This window comes from Coregonus clupeaformis, chromosome 12 (genome assembly GCF_020615455.1).
Source record: "Coregonus clupeaformis isolate EN_2021a chromosome 12, ASM2061545v1, whole genome shotgun sequence".
Lineage (NCBI taxonomy): Eukaryota > Metazoa > Chordata > Actinopteri > Salmoniformes > Salmonidae > Coregonus > Coregonus clupeaformis.
Genome location: NC_059203.1, coordinates 45,496,656 through 45,516,776, shown reverse-complemented (window position 1 = coordinate 45,516,776; position 20,121 = coordinate 45,496,656). Strand labels below are relative to the sequence as shown.

Below are 20,121 nucleotides of genomic sequence, written 5' to 3'. Positions count from 1 at the left end.
GCCCCTTTAGCCCGGTGCTGCCCCTTAGTCCGGTGCTGCCCCTTAGTCCGGTGCTGCCCCTTAGTCCGGTGCTGCCCCTTAGCCCGGTGCTGCCCCTTAGTCCGGTGCTGCCCCTTAGCCCGGTGCTGCCCCTTAGCCCGGTGCTGCCCCTTAGTCCGGTGCTGCCCCTGAGTCCGGTGATGCCTCTTAGTCCAGGGCTGCCCCTTAATCCTGTGGGGGTTTAGTTGGGGGTGGTCATGTGGAGGAGGTTACACAAGCGGGTAGTGACTATGGTGGGGTGGGGACCACGACCAGTGCCTGAGCCGCCACCATAGACAGACGCCCACCCAGACCCTCCCCTAGACTGTGGGCTGGTGCGCCCGGAGTTCGCACCTTTAGGGGGTACTGTGACACTCTGGCTCTAGGACTTGTGTATGTGAGCTAGAGTGTATGTTGTTTTGTTGGGACTTGGGTGTATTTCTATGTTGGTTAGTCTAGGTTGTTTGTTTCTATGTTTGGTCATTGACTCCCAATCGGAGGTAACGAGTGTCAGCTGTCGGCTCGTTATCTCTGATTGGGAGCCATATTTATACTGTTGTGTTTCACTGTTTGTTTGTGGGTTTTTGTTCCATGTACAGTCATTTGTCACTGTGGACTTCACTATCGTCATTCGTTTATTTGTTTTCGTGGTTGCTTTGATTTAATAAAGTCATCATGTTCACTCAACGCGCTGCGTATTGGTCCGCTTCCTCAGACGATCGTGACACATGCTCTTGCATGCGCACTTGAATTAATGGGTAACTACACTCCAAAATCAAAATGTCTTAGATTATTCCCAGACCTTAAAGGTGGTCTCCTGATATGGTTTAATCACTGTTGTGGATTTAGAACGCAAAAAAAACGGAGAAAACGGAATTAGACAAAAAATATAAGAGATTTTATAAGGCCCTACTACAACTGCAAAAGAAAAATATCTGGACATTGAATTTACTGTTAGATGAATGCATGGCTACCACTAGTGGATTTATGTTTAGAGTTAGTGATCTAGCTCAGGGGTCCTCAAAGTGGGGAGGTACAGCTTTAAAAAAAAATGTATATACAAAAATATACACTACCGGTCAACAGTTTTAGAACAGCTACTCATTCAAGGTTTTATCTTTATTTTTACTATTTTCTACATTGTAGAATAATAGTGAATACATCATAACTATGAAATAACACATATGGAATCATGTAGTAACCAAAAAAGTGTTAAATAAATCAAAATATATTTGATATTTGATATTCTTCAAATAGCCACCCTTTGCCTTGATGACAGCTTTGCACACTCTTGGCATTCTCTCAACCAGCTTCACCTGGAATGCTTTTCCAACAGTCTTGAAGGAGTTCCCACATATGCTGAGCACTTGTTGGCTGCTTTTCCTTCACTCTGCGGTCCGACTCAACCCAAATCATCTCAATTTGTTTGAGGTCGGGTGATTGTGGTGGCCAGGTCATCTGATGCAGCACTCCATCACTCTCCTTCTTGGTAAAATAGCCCTTACACAGCCTGGAGGTGTATTGGGTCATTGTCCTGTTGAAAAACAAATCATAGTCCCACTAAGCCCAAACCAGATAGGATGGCGTATCGCTGCAGAATGCTGTGGTAGCCATGCTGGTTAAGTGTGCCTTGAATTCTAAATAAATCACAGACAGTGTCACCAGCAAAGCACCCCCACGCCATCACACCTCCTCCTCTATGCTTTACGGTGGGAAATACACATGTGGCGATCATCCGTTCACCCACACTGCATCTCACAAAGACACAGCGGTTGGAACCAAAAATCTCCAATTTTGACTCCAGACCAAAGGACAAATTTCCACCGGTCTAATGTCCATTGCTCGTGTTTCTTGGCCCAAGCAAGTCTCTTCTTATTATTGGTGTCCTTTAGTAGTGGTTTCTTTGCAGCAATTCGACCATGAAGGCCTGATTCACACAGTCTCCTCTGAACAGTTGATGTTGAGCTGTGTCTGTTACTTGAACTCTGTGAAGCATTTATTTGGGCTGCAATTTCTGAGGTGCAGTTAACTCTAATGAACTCCTAATCTCAGCGTGTTACCTGTATAAAAGACACCTGTCCACAGAAGCAATCAATCAATCAGATTCCAAACTCTCCACCATGGCCAAGATCAAAGAGCTCTCCAAGGATGTCAGGGACAAGATTGTAGACCTACACAAGGCTGGAATGTGCTACAAGACCATCGCCAAGGAGCTTGGTGAGAAGGTGACAACAGTTGGTGCGATTATTCGCAAATGGAAGAAACACAAAAGAACTGTCAATCTCCCTCGGGCTGGGGCTCCATGTAAGATCTCACCTTATGGAGTTGCAATGATCATGAGAACGGTGAGGAATCAGCCCAGAACTACACGGGAGGATCTTGTCAATGATCTCAAGGCAGCTGGGACCATAGTCACCAAGAAAACAATTGGTAACACACTACGCCGTGAAGGACTGAAATCCTGCAGCGCCCGCAAGGTCACCCTGCTCAAGAAAGCACATATACAGGCCCGTCTGAAGTTTGCCAATGAACATCTGAATGATTCAAAGGAGAACTGGGTGAAAGTGTTGTGGCCAGATGAGACCAAAATGGAGCTCTTTGGCATCAACTCAACTCGCCGTGTTTGGAGGAGGAGGAATGCTGCCTATGACCCCAAGAACACCATCCCCACCGGCAAACATGGAGGTGGAAACATTATGCTTTGGGGGTGTTTTTCTGCTAAGGGGACAGGACAACTTCACTGCATCAAAGGGACGATGGACGGGGCCAAGTACAGTCAAATCTTGGGTGAGAACCTCCTTCCCTCAGCCAGAGCATTGAAAATGGGTCGTGGATGGGTATTCCAGCATGACAATGACCCAAAACACACGGCCAAGGCAACAAAGGAGTGGCTCAAGAAGAAGCACATGAAGGTCCTGGAGTGGCCTAGCCAGTCTCCAGACCTTCATCCCATAGAAAATCTGTGGAGGGAGCTGAAGGTTCGAGTTGCCAAACGTCAGCCTCAAAACCTTAATGACTTGGAGAAGATCTGCAAAGAGGAGTGGGACATAATCCCTCCTGAGATGTGTGCAAACCTGGTGGCCAACTACAAGAAACGTCTGACCTCTGTGATTGCCAACAAGGGTTTTGCCACCAAGTACTAAGTCATGTTTTGCAGAGGGATCAAATACTTATTTCCCTCATTAAAATGCAAATCAATTTGTAACATTTTTGACATGCGTTTTTCTGGATTTTGTTGTTGTTATTCTGTCTCTCACTGTTCAAATAAACCTATCATTAAAATGATAGACTGATCATGTCTTTGTCAGTGGGCAAACGTACAAAATCAGCAGGGGATCAAATACTTTTTTTCCTCACTGTATTACTAACAACAACATATTAAACACATTTTGGCTAAGGGATCCGTGGAATAAGTTTAGAGTGTGTTTAAGTTTAATACAACACAATCTAATATTATTAATCTACAAATTATCTTCTTAACCCTGGCCAACATGGGCCTGAGAGGCTCACATGGATGTTGGTATCTGTCACGCCCTGGCTCTGGGGACTATGTTATGTTGAGCCAGGGTGTGTAAGTCTATGTTTAATTTTCTATGTTGGTCTGAGTGACTCCCAATCAGAGGCAACGAGTGTCAGCTGGGTGTCTCTGATTGGGAGCCATATTTAACTGTTTGTCTTGCACTTTGTGTTTTGTGGTTTCTTGTTCCTTTTGGTTTGTGTATCGAAGGACTTCACGTTTCGTTCTTTGTTTTGATCGTGTGATCTAGTCAATAAATATAAATATGTTCACCCGCAACGCTGCGCCTTGGTCTCCCTCATTAGACGATCGTGACAGTATCCACAGCACTCCACTATTTTTATATAAATGCACTGTAATTTAAGCTTTAAAACTGCAATGTTTTCTCTCTGCCTCATGGGAAAATGTGTAGAATTGCAGGATACTAGCTTTAAAGCTGCAACAACAAAACATTTCTCTGCCCCATGACAAAATGTGTACAATTACAGGAAATTTGCTTGAAAGCTTGCATGCACTGCAGAAGTCATCGTAAAACTCCTTGTATGCTATTTCTATCTCACTCGAGTTGTGTTCTGATTATGAGGAGGTCCCTGATGAATTTGCTATCACAAAAGGGGTCCCCAGCCCCAAAAAGTTTGAGAATCCCTGATCTAGCTAATGTGTTTTGAGTTTCCACTTACTCGGGTGGTGAATTAGCCCCAAATAAATTAGCCTATGATATTACTGCAAAAAAAGATTAGGCAAATTTATCTCAATTGAACAAAATAACATTCTGGAGCCCTATTTTAACAGTAAAACATAACAACAATAGCCTAATTGTCAACCCAACATTCCTGACAATCACTGGATTATGTTGCACATCAAAATATCTTGAATCTTGCATTCCTGCATGGACATGTTACACTCTTAGAAAAAAAGGTGCTATCTAGAACCTAAAACGGTTATTCGGCTGTCCCCATAGGAGAACACTTTGAAGAACTAGTATTGGTTCCAGGTAAAACCCTTTTCAGTTCCATGTAGAACCCTTTCCACAAGGGTTATTCTATGGGGACAGCTGAAGAACCATTTTGGGTTGAAACAATGTACTTCTTGAATACTATCTCAGTAGTCTATTACACCTCTTACGAAAGCACTGTGAATTAATTTGTAAAATGGTTACGCATTTTTTCTATTGCGTGATGCATTAAAATTATTGTTGCGACCAAATCATGGGCTGGTGCCACCAACTGAAAAAGTTGAAAATGTTAGTCTGGAGCCCTGGTCTGAAGCATCTTCAATTATGTGTGGTGATCGACTAAATTATTTATCATCTTAAAGCTTGAAATAGTATACATTACTAACTGTTCATTAAAACCTCACAAATGTTCATGACACTGTGAACCAAGCAACATAGAGTACACACTATTTTTTCTTACTGAGAGGACACTGAAAGCTTGGATATGTTTTACAAAGAGTAGAACATACAGTTCCATAAAGAATGGAGACTGAAAGAGACACATACTTTCATCAACCTTCACACCCCATTCATTATTATGAGACAAGGCACCATTCATTATTATGAGATATTGCTTAATCTAAGTGTAATGTTCAGTTCTATGATCTTAACCTTCCTGTTGCGAGTGTGTATGGTTGAGAGTGGGGGACGTTGACAACGCAGTAAAAGAAAACACAAGTAGAATAGAGGTGCTTGTAATGTGTGAGCTAGCAGCGCAGTGTACAGTATGCAGGTCAGGGCCTGTCAAATACTCTCTTCACAAGCACAACTGCATAAGAAATTCACATAACAGTAAATGTAACGTTCTAGCATCTGGAGGCACACTGACAGAAATAGTGTACTGAAACCATAGATATTAAAACCCAGTAGATAGTGATAGCGCTGACGTCATCAACGTATTCCTATGGAAAACTCCTGATGGCGCATGAAGCCAGAAGTATTTGAATTTAAAGCGCGCAATATTGCTGAATGGAGCTGAATGGCACCAAACAATCTCGAAGGATCATGATGAAAGTCGCCCTAACTAGCAAAGGATCATGGTCGATGTAGTCGTTTTCATCCAACCAGAGAGAATCAGACTTAATGTATATTGCATGAGGGCGCGAGCCTCCTCGTAGCCTGCTGGCCCGTGATTGGTCTGTGTCAGCAAGTGGTCCTGTGTGATGACAAATGTAGTAGTCAGAATGGATCACTATTTAATTAAATATCTTAATTTGTAGCGAACTTAAAAATAATTCACTGTGGGGATCAATCTTATTTAATAGCCTCAAAACGGCAGTCTAAAAAAATGTTGTTTGGCAGTTCTGGCGATCTTAATTTAGATAAGCTTTCTAGGGCAGACCAGGTCTTTTGGCACAGCTAGGATGCTACGCAGTAGCCAACCAGCAGAGCTTGTGACTTCAAGCTCCAGAACAAAAACTGGGGGCCTGATTGAAACATTTATGAGGCAATGGTGTGACACTGGCATGTATTACAATGAAGCAATACAGAGAGTAACACAACGCTGCCATGCAACTGCTACTGCTACTGGGCTATACTTAGGACAATGCAAGTGGCAAACCCGGAGACAACCCAGAAAATAAAGATTTCTAGGGAGTTTCGAATTCTGTACGTCACACTTAAATAAAAACGTCCTTACAGTGCTCAAAGAAGCCTCCGTGAAATCCCTCTCCTGCAGGTGGATGTTGAAATTACTGACAGGAGGTAGGATTTCAAAGATGAAGGAGTGGAATATGCAAAACTGCAGAAGATTATGGAAAGAGAAAGTTTAGAAGTGTAAATCTGAAATATGGAATAGATTATGCATACGGGAAGAGTTGAGGTTATTCAAGAGTTGACATATGTTTTTATTTATTTTAAAAACATAACTTTAAATGCAAATAAAAATTGGTTATTCACTCAAGTTAGACATATACGTATGTACAGTATTTGTAAACATTACCCATAATATGTGTCTGAATGTATGGTAGATCTATGAAATAGATTTGTCAATAATTAAGAGAGCAGAAAATAGGAACACAAAAATGTGCTCTGTATTTGCTACTGGAAGATGCTATCACAAAACACAATGGCTTGTATGTACAAGCTCCAAAAATGATTCAGCCCTGAACTGACTGCCTTGAGTGCCTTGACCAAAACTCAATTTCCAGAATACATATTGAGTCCTCTGAGACATTCCTCTGAACGGCAAAGTCTCAAAGACTGTAGTTCAGCCCAAGTCACTACCCCCGCGTAACTCAAACTTATACTTCACACTTTTTGAAGACATAAATTCTCCATGACATGTTTTAGATTTCTGTTTAACTGGAAATTGCTACTGTTATAATATAATTTGCGAGGGTTTGTGCAGTATCCATCTTGCGTGACAGGCCCACATGACATGCCCTCTTTTAGGCTGATGCAGGTGGCCCTGGACTCAGTTTAGAGTCTATACTACAGTATATACAGTGATTTCACAAAGTATTCATACCCCTTGACTTATTCCACATTTTGTTGTGTTACAGCCTTAATTCAAAATGGATTACATTCATTTTTTCCTCACCCATCTACACACAATACCCCACAATGACTAAGTGAAAACATGTTTTTAGAAATGTTTGCAGATTTCATGAAAATGAAATACAGAAATATCTAAGTATTCACACCCCGGAGCCAATACATGTTAGAATCACCTTTGGCAGTAACTCTCTAAGAGCTTTGGACAACTGGATTGTACAATGTTTGCACATTATTCTTTTTAACATTCTTCAAGCTCTGTCAAGTTGGTTGTTGATCATTGCTAGACAGCCATTTTCAAGTCTTGCCATAGATTATCAATCCGATTTAAGTCAAAACTGTAACTAGACCACTCAGGAACATTCAATATCGTCTTGGTAAGCAACTCCAGTGTATATTTGGCCTTGTGTTTTAGGTTATTGTCCAGCTGAAAGATGAATTTCTCTCCCAGTGTCTGTTTTTACCCATCTACAAATAGGTGCCCTTCTTTGCAAGCCATTGGAAAACCTCCCTGATCTTTGTGGTTGAATCTATGTTTGAAATTCACTGCTCGACTGAGGGACCTTGCAGATAATTGTATGTGTGGGGTACAGAGATTAGATAGTCTTTCAAAAACCAGGTTAAATGCTATTATTGCACACACAGTGAGTCCATGCAACTTATTATGTGACTTCTTAAGCATATTTTTACTCATGAATATATTTAGACTTGCCATAACAAAGGGGTTGAATACGTATTGACTCAAGACATTTCAGCTTTTCATTTTTTATTTTAATTACATTTGTAAACATTTCTAAAAACATCATTCCACTTTGACCTTATGGGGTATTGTGAGTAGGTCAGTGACACACAATCTCAATCTCAATTTAATGTATTTGAAATTCCGGCTGTAACACAACAAAATGTGGAATAAGTCAAGGGGTGTGAATACTTTCTGAAGTCACTGTAGCTAGCGTATCCTCACTATGGTTTCTGCACCACCTCTTCCTCTACCACCAATGTGTTCCTGATGCCTGTGAGTCAGAGGATTTGTTAGATGTAGCTAAGCTCAGCTCCCACCTTATTCCTAGGGTATTATCCTCAGGCATCTTTCTCTTAATGTCACGACTTCCGCCGAGGCTGCCTCCCCTCCTTGTTCGGGCAGGTTTCGGCGTTCACCGGCTTACTAGCTGCTGCCGATCCATTTATCATCACTCCACTTGTCTTGTCTAATTAATCACACACACCTGGTTCTTTTCCCCAATTAGTCATTGTAGAAGTGTTCCCTCTGCTTCCTTGTCTGTGTGGGTGATTGTTTGTAGTGAGCTGTGTGTAGCTCGGTTGAGCTACCCTTACCTTGTTGTTGCCAGGGTAGATATTTCCCCTGTGCCTGAGTTTTGTTGTCGCATCCTTGCGCAACTCTTTATCGACGTAATAAACTCTTTGGATGCGTCTTACTTTCCTGCCCCTGACTCCTTCTATCACACGCATCACAGAATCACCCACCCGCTATGGAGTCAGCGGGAGAAGAGCGCATGCCTGGAGTCGTGGCACGGGTCCAGGAGCACTTCACGATGCTGGCCAGCTTGGGGGAAGCGAAGGATCAGGTTCTTCAGGTAGTCCAACGCCTGGAGAGGAGCAGACCCGATCTGTCGAGACCAGCTGGCCAACCGGATCCAGCCACCTACACCCCAGCACCAGGAGGGATCCAGATATCCCGACCACGGGCATTTGAGGGGACAGCGGCGCTGTGCCAGGGATTCCTCCTCCAATTGGAGCTTTACTTCGCCAGCATCAGGCCGGCACCATCGGAGCGGGAGAAGGTGTCCGTCCTCGTTTCCTGCCTCTGTGGGAAAGCCCTGGAGTGGGCCAACACGGTGTGGAACGAAGGAGGAGCCGCGTTGGAGGACTACAGGGAGTTTGCTCGCCTCTTTTGGGCCGATGGAGCTGGGTGGAGCCGCCGGTCGAGAGAGCGGAGGAGGACAGCGACAGTGCCACTGGTGGCACGAAGGGACAATCCACCACACGTCGTAGTCAACGTTATTTTGGGCCTGGAGGCGGCAGGCAGGGCACTCTCACATCACCCCAGGTATCGAACACCCACACTTGTTCAGAGCCCTCTGTTGCGCACTGTACCCTACCTATCCACTTTCCCAATCACATGGTAGTTCCCCAGTGTTAGGCGCTAGTCGATTCAGGCGCAGCTGGGAACTTTATGGATAGGGCATTCGCACGCCGTCAAGGCATTTCATTGGTTCCCCTCTCCATTCCACGTCCCTTCAGACCACTCGATAGTCGACCATCAGCGTCCGGATTTGTTACGGAAGTCACTATACCAGTCACCATGATCACCTAGGAGAATCATTTTGAGCAGGTGATTTTTTTCGATTATTGAATCTCCTGCTTTCCCTGTGGTATTATGTATCCCTTGGTTAGCACTCCACAACCCCACCTTCTCATGGCCGCAGAGGGCTCTCACGGGGTGGTCGCGTGAGTGTCTGGGTAGGTGTCTAGATGTTTCCGTTGGTGCAACCACTGTGGAAAGTCCAGATAGTACCTCCACCGTGCGCATTACCCTGAATACCGTGATCTGGCACAAGCGATCTATCTATCTATCTCTTTGGAAATATATGACGATATGATGAATATTGTCTATTGCTAAGAAGATTACAACCAAGAGTGACCACAGTGGAGGCAGCCATCTTACATAAGGTATAAGTAATTGAGGAATATTTGTTCAAAACCCTTACACAAGGGCTTATGGCTTCACAGTCAGGTTCTGATAAATAATTGATAGTGACAGTATTATTATAGAAAACAGAAAAAACAAGGACAAATATTATTTATGAATTCCACATAAAAACTTCATCCCAATGATAATGTATAGACAGTACTTTAAAGGGTCTGGGGTGGGTATTTTTAGTGAAGGAGGAGCAGGAAAAGGATGAAAGTACTTCCCAGTTCAGAATGGTACAGTACATGATAAGTCCATTCCCTCTCCCTCAAAGCACTGACAGTGAGGGCTCTGATTTATTCATGAGCCTCTGCTGCCAAGGAGTATTAAATGAAGGAGGATGACTGAAAGGTAAAGATTCTGCTGAGAAAAGCAAATTACAAATCAAAACAAATCAAACGTAGGTGCACCCACCCATTGACTTTACAGAAATAGCAGTTTTCCTCGACATCAACAATTAAAGCTGCGCTGCCCCAGCCTCTGCATCACTCCGGGTGTCAGGGGAGAATGCCAATCTTTCTTCTGTTTCAGATAAAGGACTGAAATGGAGACCGCTTATCATGTTCTTTCATCACCCGAAAGGTTATTCAGTAAGTTCTAATAACTTGGTGTGAAATGTTGAGGGCAGTTTTTAAGGATTGTAGCAGCACCAGAAATAAATCACGGTGGTTCCTGTCACATAGATCAGCCTCCAACCACGCTCCAATCAGTCTCCTTCAGCAGGTGAAGGTCACCAGTCTGTCTTGTTTACTGTACCTGGCCTCCTACAGACCTACCACATGTCCTCTCCCTGCTCCTTCAAATATCCTCGCAAGATATTGTGGCATACTGCAAATTAGAGATGGATTCTTAAAGTGAAAATATATATTGATGATGTCTATATTTGATAAATCAGAAATAAACGCTTTTGAAGAATTTTGCAGATCAGGACAAATCTAAGTTTTTCTTTTACAATGTCAAGGTCATTTTATCTGTAGGTGTTCTTGATCAGAAGGGTACTCCATGCAACCCTACCTTTCGAAAATGTAATTAAATTGTAATTTTGCTAAATGCAGTGTAGCGTTCTTCTGATCAAGAGTTGTTTTGCTCATATGCATCAAGAAACCTTTGTTGATAGCTTTGGGGAGTCTAAAAGGGGTGTTATTATCCTTCTGTGCTACACTTCCACAACAAGGGTGACATAAAGCATGATTCATGTAGCAATGAGCCATCATTAACTAATTGCAAGAACATTTCCTTCCATTCCAATCACCAAACAGGGTCATATAAGTATGCATCATTGCTCGCTTTCCTCTCTATTTTCTAGTACTGAACTTTCCAAAAATGCACTTCCTGAAGACATCACTGAGAATGTAGCCCACACATGTCACAATAACATCCTGGCTGCCTGCTGGCTGGCTGGCGGATGGCCAGGGAAGCATTTCACTTGAAGTGTGCGAGGGACTGACAGACGCCTGTGCAGCAACACAGCACTCATTAAAACATCTGTGGCCATGAATACAGAACCAGCCCGGCTCATATACACATCTGCAGCTATTAACACTGCCAAGATCCCTGGCATGAGGATGGGTGGAGGGAGCTGGCTGAACTGGCGGTCTGATATCACAGGCCTGACCCCGGCAGACAACACTGAGCTCAGGATGTTAAACCTCACCAGCCGCTCCATCTATCACTGTTATCTCTCTCTATCACCCCAGTGAAGATTAGGCCTCAGCTAGATACTTGCCCTGGCCTGCCTGGCCTGCACTGAGCTCACTGCCATGCAGCTTCATATCCCAACACGGGGAACTGGGGGGAACATGCATAATGCATGATACCTCAGAGAAATGTCATGTTTACTCAAGTTATAAGACAACTCAGTGATAGTAGCATTGGTGAGATAGTTATACACACAGACAATTACACCCCATACATATTAATATATATGAAAAACATTGACGCTGTCTGTTGGTCAGTGCAGCACATCATGTTGTCATTCTGATGTGTCTATATTATGCATACATTTGTCAGCAAGAAGCAGCAAGGCCAATATTTTCCTCTCCAGAACAATGACCAAATGGATCACTGCTTTTATGTTCTAATTAATTTTGTGTGGATGGTGGAAGATGGAGTGATTTGACATCTGTTGCAATTTGGTGAGAGCAGGCTGAATGGCCGGGCCGTAGTGGGCCACTGCCAGTCTGTCTGATGGGTATGAGGAACTGAGGGCGCCCATATGTATTCTCTCAGTGGCCCTCCTGAGACTAATCGACAGGGCTGCAGAGACGTGGCAGATTTATTAAGTCACTGCTTTAGAAATGAAGCCACAAAGTGGTGTATTAATCATTGTTTTGCCAGACTAAGTGACTGAAGGGTGTGATCATGGAATAAATATTTTGAGTTACATTTGAAAGAAAAACAGCTAATGATACATTATGCTTTACCTTCCTGTAAGGGGTTGAACTTTATGGTAATCATGTCAGAAGGGAGGGTGGTATATCTTTCCTGCCAATCATGACAGCAGACTTGGGTCTAGTTAATAAGAACTGTTCCTGTTGGCCAAAGTCCCACAGTGCCGTTATCGAAGTTGAAGGCAGGACATATGCATAACAGATCTGACACACACATGCACACACGTGAACATACACACACTGCCTGTCACACAGGGACAGAGAGAGAGAGAGAGAGAGAGAGAGAGAGAGAGATTACCTAAAATCAGCACCGCGGACAGCTCAAGCACTGGTTGTTTCAAACATAAATAAATTGTACTGCTTTAGGAGGGTATGGCAGCTACCCACTGGAGTATGCCATGTTCAGCAATTAGGCTAGAGCCTAACTGAACAACTTCCCGAAAACCCAGAAAGACAATACGAAATAGGTTAAAACGCTGGGTGAAATTCAGTAACGTGATTCATCAAACTACCCTGTTCTGTGATGCAAGTTGAAACAAAACCCTATAGTTCACCGGGTCTTCCAACAAGAGCATTGGAACGCATTAGTGCACCAAATGTGTAAGTATTAGGCGGTGAGATCAATTAGAACGCTTGCTATAGTGACAAAACTACAACGAATAACCTTCCATTTTGAATGTACTGACAATATGCTTTGTACTGAAGTGTAGATCAGAAATGCTGCAACGGACTCATGTTTTTTTTTTTAAGATGGTGAATATGAACTTTATCTTCATGTACACGGGAGAGAAAGCATTGATTTGTGTACAATGCACTGGCAATCTAAGGCTTTTCATGAAAATGCGCAAATCAACCGGCTGTGGTGCATCTAGGTAGCCTAGCCTAGGCTACTAGTTATACCTGCTGCTATGCGTTTACTCAAATTATAAGTGGAGTGAACGCATTAGCCACCGAAGTAGCCTAACATTCTCCATTCACTTTCATGCAATCTTACCTTCAACAGAAAAGACAGGAAAGGTTGCTTCAGGCGAAGGGAAAGTTCTTAAAAACCAGGAGGATGCTGGAGGTGAAGACAGTGGAGACGTCCGGGACACAGGGATCTCAAGCCGCTTTCGATACAGAACCGATTGATGTCCAAACTGTTCCTCAAGTGAGTCTGGCTTTTTACGGCAGACCCCTACCGCAGACACCATAGACCCCTCCCCCGTATAAATCACAATCTGTATCAATGGTTGTTCTCATTAATAGGCTATTTCTTTCTACTTATCGCAACACAATTTGAATATAACATCAGACTATTGAATATGAAGGTGAATTCATGGTGTAGACTTCATAATGGCCCATCTATTTAAGGTGTAGGCTAATCCTTCAGAAATTGGAACAAATTGTTGCTCTTTTTTAGTGAATGACAAAACTACAGGAGGCTATAGCCTACACCTATCATAGCCTACCATCAACATTTATCAATCAGCAATGTTCTATTGCGCACATTTTATTGCAACCACCCCCCATTTTTTTTAAATTAAACTTCACCAAGTTAGACTTCAATATGCCTATGTTATTACAGTAAGAATACCTTTGTTATGTCCCTTTATAGCAATGTGTCCATATAACCTGGTCTCATAGACTAGACGTAACATAGTGGGTAAATCAGGGGACACGTTAGTATGATATATTACGTTTTGGTATGGTTACATAAGACAGAAGGTTACTTAAGGCAAAAACGAAAGTAGGATGGTTGGTCAGGGTGGATGGGTTCTCAATGGGATTAAGGTCTGGGGAGTTTCCTGGCCATGGACCCAAAATGTCGATGTTTTGTTCCCCGATTCACTTAGTTATCACTTTTGCCTTATGGCAAGGTGCTCCATAATGCTGGGAAAGGCATTGGTCATCACCAAACTGTTCTTGGATGTTTGGGAGAAGTTGTTATCTGAGGATGTGTTGGTGCCATTCTTTATTCATGGCTGTGTTCTTAGGCAAAATTGTGAGTGAGCCCACTCCCTTGGCTGAGAAGCAACCCCAGACATGAATGGTCTCAGGATGCTTTACTGTTGGCATGACACAGGACTGATGGTAGCGCTCACCTTGTCTTCTCCAGACAAGGTGTTTTCCGGATGCCCCAAACAATCGGAAAGGGGATTCATCAGAGAAAATGACTTTAGCCCAGTCCTCAGCAGTCCAATCCCTGTACCTTTTGCAGAATATCAGTCTGTCCCTGATGTTTTTCCTGGAGAGAAGTGGCTTCTTTGCTGCCCTTATTGACACCAAGCCATCCTCCAAAAGTCTTAGCCTCATTGTGCGTGCAGATGCACTCACACCTGCCTGCTGCCATTCCTGAGCAAGCTCTGCACTGGTGGTGCCCCAATCCCGCAGCTGAATCAACTTTAGGAGACGGTCCTGGTGCTTGCTGGACTTTCTTGTGCGCCCTGACGCCTTCTTCACAACAATTTAACCTCTCTCCTTGAAGTTCTTAATGATCGAAAAAAAATTTGGTTTAGGTGCAATCTTGCTAGCAGCAATATCCTTACCTGTGAAGCCCTTTTTGTGCAAAGCAATGATGACGGCACGTGTTTCCTTGCAGGTAACCATGGTTAACAGAGGAAGAACAATGATTTCAAGCACCACCCTGCTTTTAAAGCTTCCAGTCTGTTATTCTAACTCAATCAGCATGACAGAGTGATCTCCAGCCTTGTGCTCGTCAACACTCTCACCTGTGTTAACGAGAGAATCACTGACATGATGCCAGCTGGTCCTTTTGTGGCAGGGCTTAAATGCAGTGGAAACGTTTTTGGGGGATTAAGTTCATTTTCATTTTCATGGCAAAGAGGGACTTTGCAATTAATTGCAATTCATCTGATCACTCTTCATGACTTTCTGGAGTATATGCAAATTGCCATCATCAAAACTGAGGCAGCAGACTTTGTGAAAATTAGTATTTGTGTCATTCTCAAAACTTTTGACCGCGACTGTACAGTACCTTGCAAATGTATTCATACCCCTTGGATTTCTTCACATTTTATTCAACAATGAACTCAAAACACTCTGTAATGTCAAAGTAATTCGTTTTTCAACCACTCCATACATTTCTTGTTAACAAACTATCGTTTTGGCAGGTCGGTTAGGACATCCTCTTTGTACATGACACAAGTAATTTCTCCAACAATTGTTTACAGACAGATTATTTCACTTATAATTCACTGTATCACAATTCCAGTGGGTCAGATGTTTACATACACTAAGTTGACTGTGCCTTTAAACAGCTTGGAAAATTCCAGAAATTGATGTCATGGCTTTAGAAGCTTCTGATAGGCTAATTGACATAATTTGAGTCAATTGGAGGTGTACCTGTGGCTGTATTTCAAGGACTACCTTCAAACTCAGTGCCTCTTTGCTTGACATCATTTGGAAAATCAAAAGAAATTAGCCAAGACCTCCACAAGTCTGGTTCATCATTGGGAGCAATATTCAAACGCCTGAAGGTACCACGTTCATCTGTACAAACAATAGTACGCAAGTATAAACACCATGGGACCACACAGCCGTCATACCACTCAGGAAGGAGACGCGTTCTGTCTCCTAGAGATGAACATACTTTGGAGCGAAAAGTGCAAATCAATCCCAGAACAACAGCAAAGGACCTTGTGAAGATGCTGGAGGAAACAGGTACAAAAGTATCTATATCCACAGTAAAATTAGTCCTATATCGATATAACCTGAAAGGCCGCTCAGCAAGGAAGAAGCCACTGCTCCAAAACCGCCATTAAAAAGCCAGACTACGGTTTGCAACTGCACATGGGGACAAAGATCGTACATTTTGGAGAAATGTCCTCTGGTCTGATGAAACAAAAATAGAACTGTTTGGCCATAATGACCATCGTTATGTTTGGAGATAAAAGAGGGAGCTTGCAAGCCGAAGAACACCATCCCAACCGTGAAGCACGGGGGTGGCAGCATCATGCTGTGGGTGTGCTTTGCTGCAGGAGGGCTGGTGCACTTCACAAAATAGATGGCATCATGAGGAAGGGAAATTATGTGGATGTATTGAAGCAACATCTCAAGACATCAGTCAGGAAGTTAAAGCTTGGTCGCAAATGGGTCTTCCAAATGGACATTGACCCCAAGCATACTTCCAAAGTTGTGGTAAAATGGCGTAAGGACAACAAAGTCAAGGTATTGGAGTGGCCATCACAAAGCCCTGACCTCAAACCTATAGAAAGTTTGTGCAAGCAAGGAGGCCTACAAACCTGACTCAGTTACACCAGCTCTGTCAGGAGAAATGGGCCAAAATTCACCCAACTTGTTGTGGGAAGCTTGTGGAAGGCTACCCGAAAAGTTTGACCCAAGTTAAACAATGTAAAGGCAATGCTACCAAATACTTATTGAGTGTATGTAAACTTCTGACTTCTATGATTAAATGTCAGGAATTGTGAAAAACTGAGTTTAAATGTATTTGGCTATGGTGTATGTAAACTTCCTACTTCAACTGTAAGTATTCAGCTTCTTTCTTTAGGCAAGCCTAAATTAGTTCAGGTGTAAAATTTGGCTAAACAGATCACAGAATATGTTACATGGATGAAATAATAAGGGTTGACATTCTTTTTTATTTATGACTAATACTTCCTCTGTCCCCCATACATACAACATCTGTAAGGTCCCTCAGTCAAGTATTGAATTTCAAGCACAGATTCAAGTACACAGGGTAGGGAGCCTTTTGAAAGACTCTTAAAAGGGCAGTGATTGGTAGATCGGTAACAATATCAAATTAGACATTGAATATCTCTTTAAGCATGGTCAATAATTATGCTGTGCATTATGTATTAAACCACCCAGACACATCAAAGATACAGTCGTCATTCTGAACTGAGCTGCAGGACAGGAATGAAACTGCTCAGGGATGTTACCATGAGGCCATTGGTAAAAGAAACGGGATGGAGCTAAGCACAGGCAAAATCCTAGAGGAAAACCTGCTTCAGTCTGCTTTACAACAGACACTGGGAGAGGAATTCACCTTTCAGCAGGACAATAACCTACAACGCAAGGCCAAATCTACACTGGAGTTGCTTACCAAGAAGACAGCGAATGTTCCTGAGTGGCCAAGTTACCGTTTTAACTTAAATCTGCAAGATTTGAAAATGTCTGTGTAGCCATGAGCACCGACATCTTGACAGAGCTTGAAGAATAATGAAAATAATAAAGAGCGACTATTGCACAATCCAGGTGTGTAAAGCTCTTAGAGACTTACCCAAGAAGACTTACCGCCGTAATCGCTGCCAACTGTGTTTCTTTTTTTGGGGGGTACTTTTTACCCCTTTTTTTCCCCAATTTCATGATATCCAATTGGCAGTTACAGTCTTGTCCCATCGCTGCAACTCCCGTATGGAATCGGGAGAGGCAAAGGTCGAGAGCCATGTGTCCTCCGAAACACGACCCCGCCAAGCAGCACTGCTTCTTGACACACTGCTCGCTTAACCCGGAAGCCAGCCGCAGCAATGTGTCAGAGGAAACACCATACAGCTGGCAACCGAAGTCAGCGTGCATGCGCTTGGCCCGCCACAAGGAGTCGCTAGAGCGCGATGGGACAAGGACATCCCAGCCGGCCAAACCCTCCCCTAACCCGGACGACACTGGGCCAATTGTGCGCCGCCTCATCGGTTTCCCGGTCATGGCCGGCTGCGACACAGCCCGGGATCAAACTCGGAACTGTAGTGACGCCTCTAGCACTGCGATGCAGTTCCTTAGACCGCTACGCAACTCGGAAGTCCTGCCAACAGTGTTGCTAGCATGTACTGTGAATAATTATGTAAGTTAGATATTTCTGTATTTCATTTTCAATACATTTGCAAGTTTCTAAAAGCATGTTTTCACTTTGTCATTATGGGATATTGTGTGTAGATGGGTGGGAAAAAATAATATTTAATCCATTTTGAATTGAGGCTCTAACACAGCAAACTGTGGAATAAGTCTAGGGCTATGAATACTTTGTGAAGACACTGTAAGTAGTTATTTCTTATCTCCAAAGGAAATGTCAATTTCGCAACACTGGAGAATATTGGACATGCCACAAAGAGTCAAAGCATAAAGCTATTTTACTTCAGGACTACTCAAGTGCAGAAAATCAGTAACTCATTATATTACAGTAACATAATATGCAACTGCCATTTCAACATATTGTAAGTAGGTAGGCTACATCAAAGGTCTTCATCAGTGTGAAAATTACAGTGTGACGTAAGTAAGATATTTCCATGAAAGTAAGTGCAGAAAATTAAAGTAGCCTACCTAATCATTACGAAAGTCTATTTTTCTCACTCAACTGAAAGACTCGTTATGTAATTAACAATAAGCACCTCACATTACATTGGCTGCCAAGAAGCAAGTGTAATGAACGTTTTGGAGAAATCATGGAAGGGCATTAGAAGGAATATATAGTTTAACTTGTATTGGCAATTTAATACATGACACAGTTGGAATCACAAAACTTTACTTCAAAACCGATGTAAGACTGCAAACAAAAGGACTAATGTGGATGGTCAATATTAACTTTACTGTTTAAAGACTTTAAAGCCTTACACCCTATTCCCACTATTGGATATGAAGGAGAGAATTCTACTTTTAAGTTCACATTACATCCATGCGTTACCTTTTATTGTGGCTGGCAAGGGGTGTGCAAAGCTGTCATCAAGGCAAAGGGTGGCTATTTGAAGTATCTCAAATATAAAATATATTTTGATTTGATTAACACTTTTTTGGTTACTACATAATTCCATATGTGTTATTTCATATTTGTGATGTCTTCACTATTATTCTACAATGTAGAAAATAGTAAAAATAAAGAAAAACCCTTGAATGAGTAGGTGTTCTAAAACGTTTGACCCGTAGTGTATGTGCAGACAATTAAAGGGTTGATCTTCTCATCTGTAGGCTACTCATTACATTTTAGCTTCAAGGCAAAAGCACAGAGTTGTTAACAGCATGTCTTCATCAAGTAACGTTAGCCTATCAAAAATGAACGATTAACCCTCGCATATGAATATAAAAGTACATTAGGCCTGAGTCTACCTCACAACATTACAACAAACCAATTTTTTGCAATATCATGCAAATCATTACATGTGGTGTCATTACATGCGTATGATCTACATTTTACATGTTTTTGGTGGTGGGAATGGGCTTCCATAGTTTAAGTGGGTTAGTGCAGCCGGCAGATACTGCAAATTCAAGTAAAAACTCAATAAAACAAGTCTCAAGTAGGAAAATGGCTATACATTTCAGCTGTTTCAAAAACATTGCTCTGCTATTACCATTTATACTGTAGGAGTGTTGGCTCAACGAGACAATTCTGTTTACACTGCCCTTCTTCAAGTGGGGCAACTGTCAGGCAAGTGTCGTGCACTAACTCCGTAGGTAACGGTCGAGTTTACATTTTAGTGATATGTGTAGCCCACAGTATTTTTACAAAAAGAGTAGAAAGTGTGAAGAGACTCTAAGTGAACTATCGTTTGACACCAAGTGTGCCACAATAGGCAAGTATTCTTCAAGTAAGTTGTTAAACTAAAGCAAACAGAGGGAAAACTGTAAAGACACATCCTTTTTTTGTTGTAATTTTAGATGGTATGAATATCTGAATCTCTCTAATGCCAATCTCTGCCAGTGGAGGACAATGGACTAAATTTGGCTAAGCCTGATAGAAAGTTAAGTAGCGTCTGAAATATATTATATTATCTTAAAGGGTAAACACAAAACTTGGTTACCATCAGCAAGGCTAAGAACAATTGTCTTTGATCAATTGCAATCACGTTCCTTTTTGCACATTATCAACTCTGAAATGCCTCTCTGCTACAAGATAGAACAAACACCTAAAATGTTTCAAGGCATTTACATTTAATCTTGAATCACTTGACACCAGGCAACATCTCTTCTAACAGACACACAATGAGAGCTAGCTGCTCCTTACTGTCACCTAGCCTATAGGTGAGACTTCCTCAGCTTATATCCA

At 42.5% G+C, this 20,121-nt stretch overlaps 1 protein-coding gene across 1 annotated transcript in view; it reads right to left on the bottom strand.

The window, feature by feature from the left end:
* LOC121578285 (contactin-4) overlaps positions 1-13,264 on the bottom strand; it is an 89,294-nt gene extending 76,030 nt beyond the window's left edge. The window contains exon 1 of the mRNA XM_041892553.2: positions 13,123-13,264. The gene's annotated coding sequence lies outside the window, so the exon portion shown is untranslated. The remainder of the gene's footprint in view (positions 1-13,122) is intronic.
* Between the last annotated feature and the right edge of the window lie 6,857 nt (positions 13,265-20,121).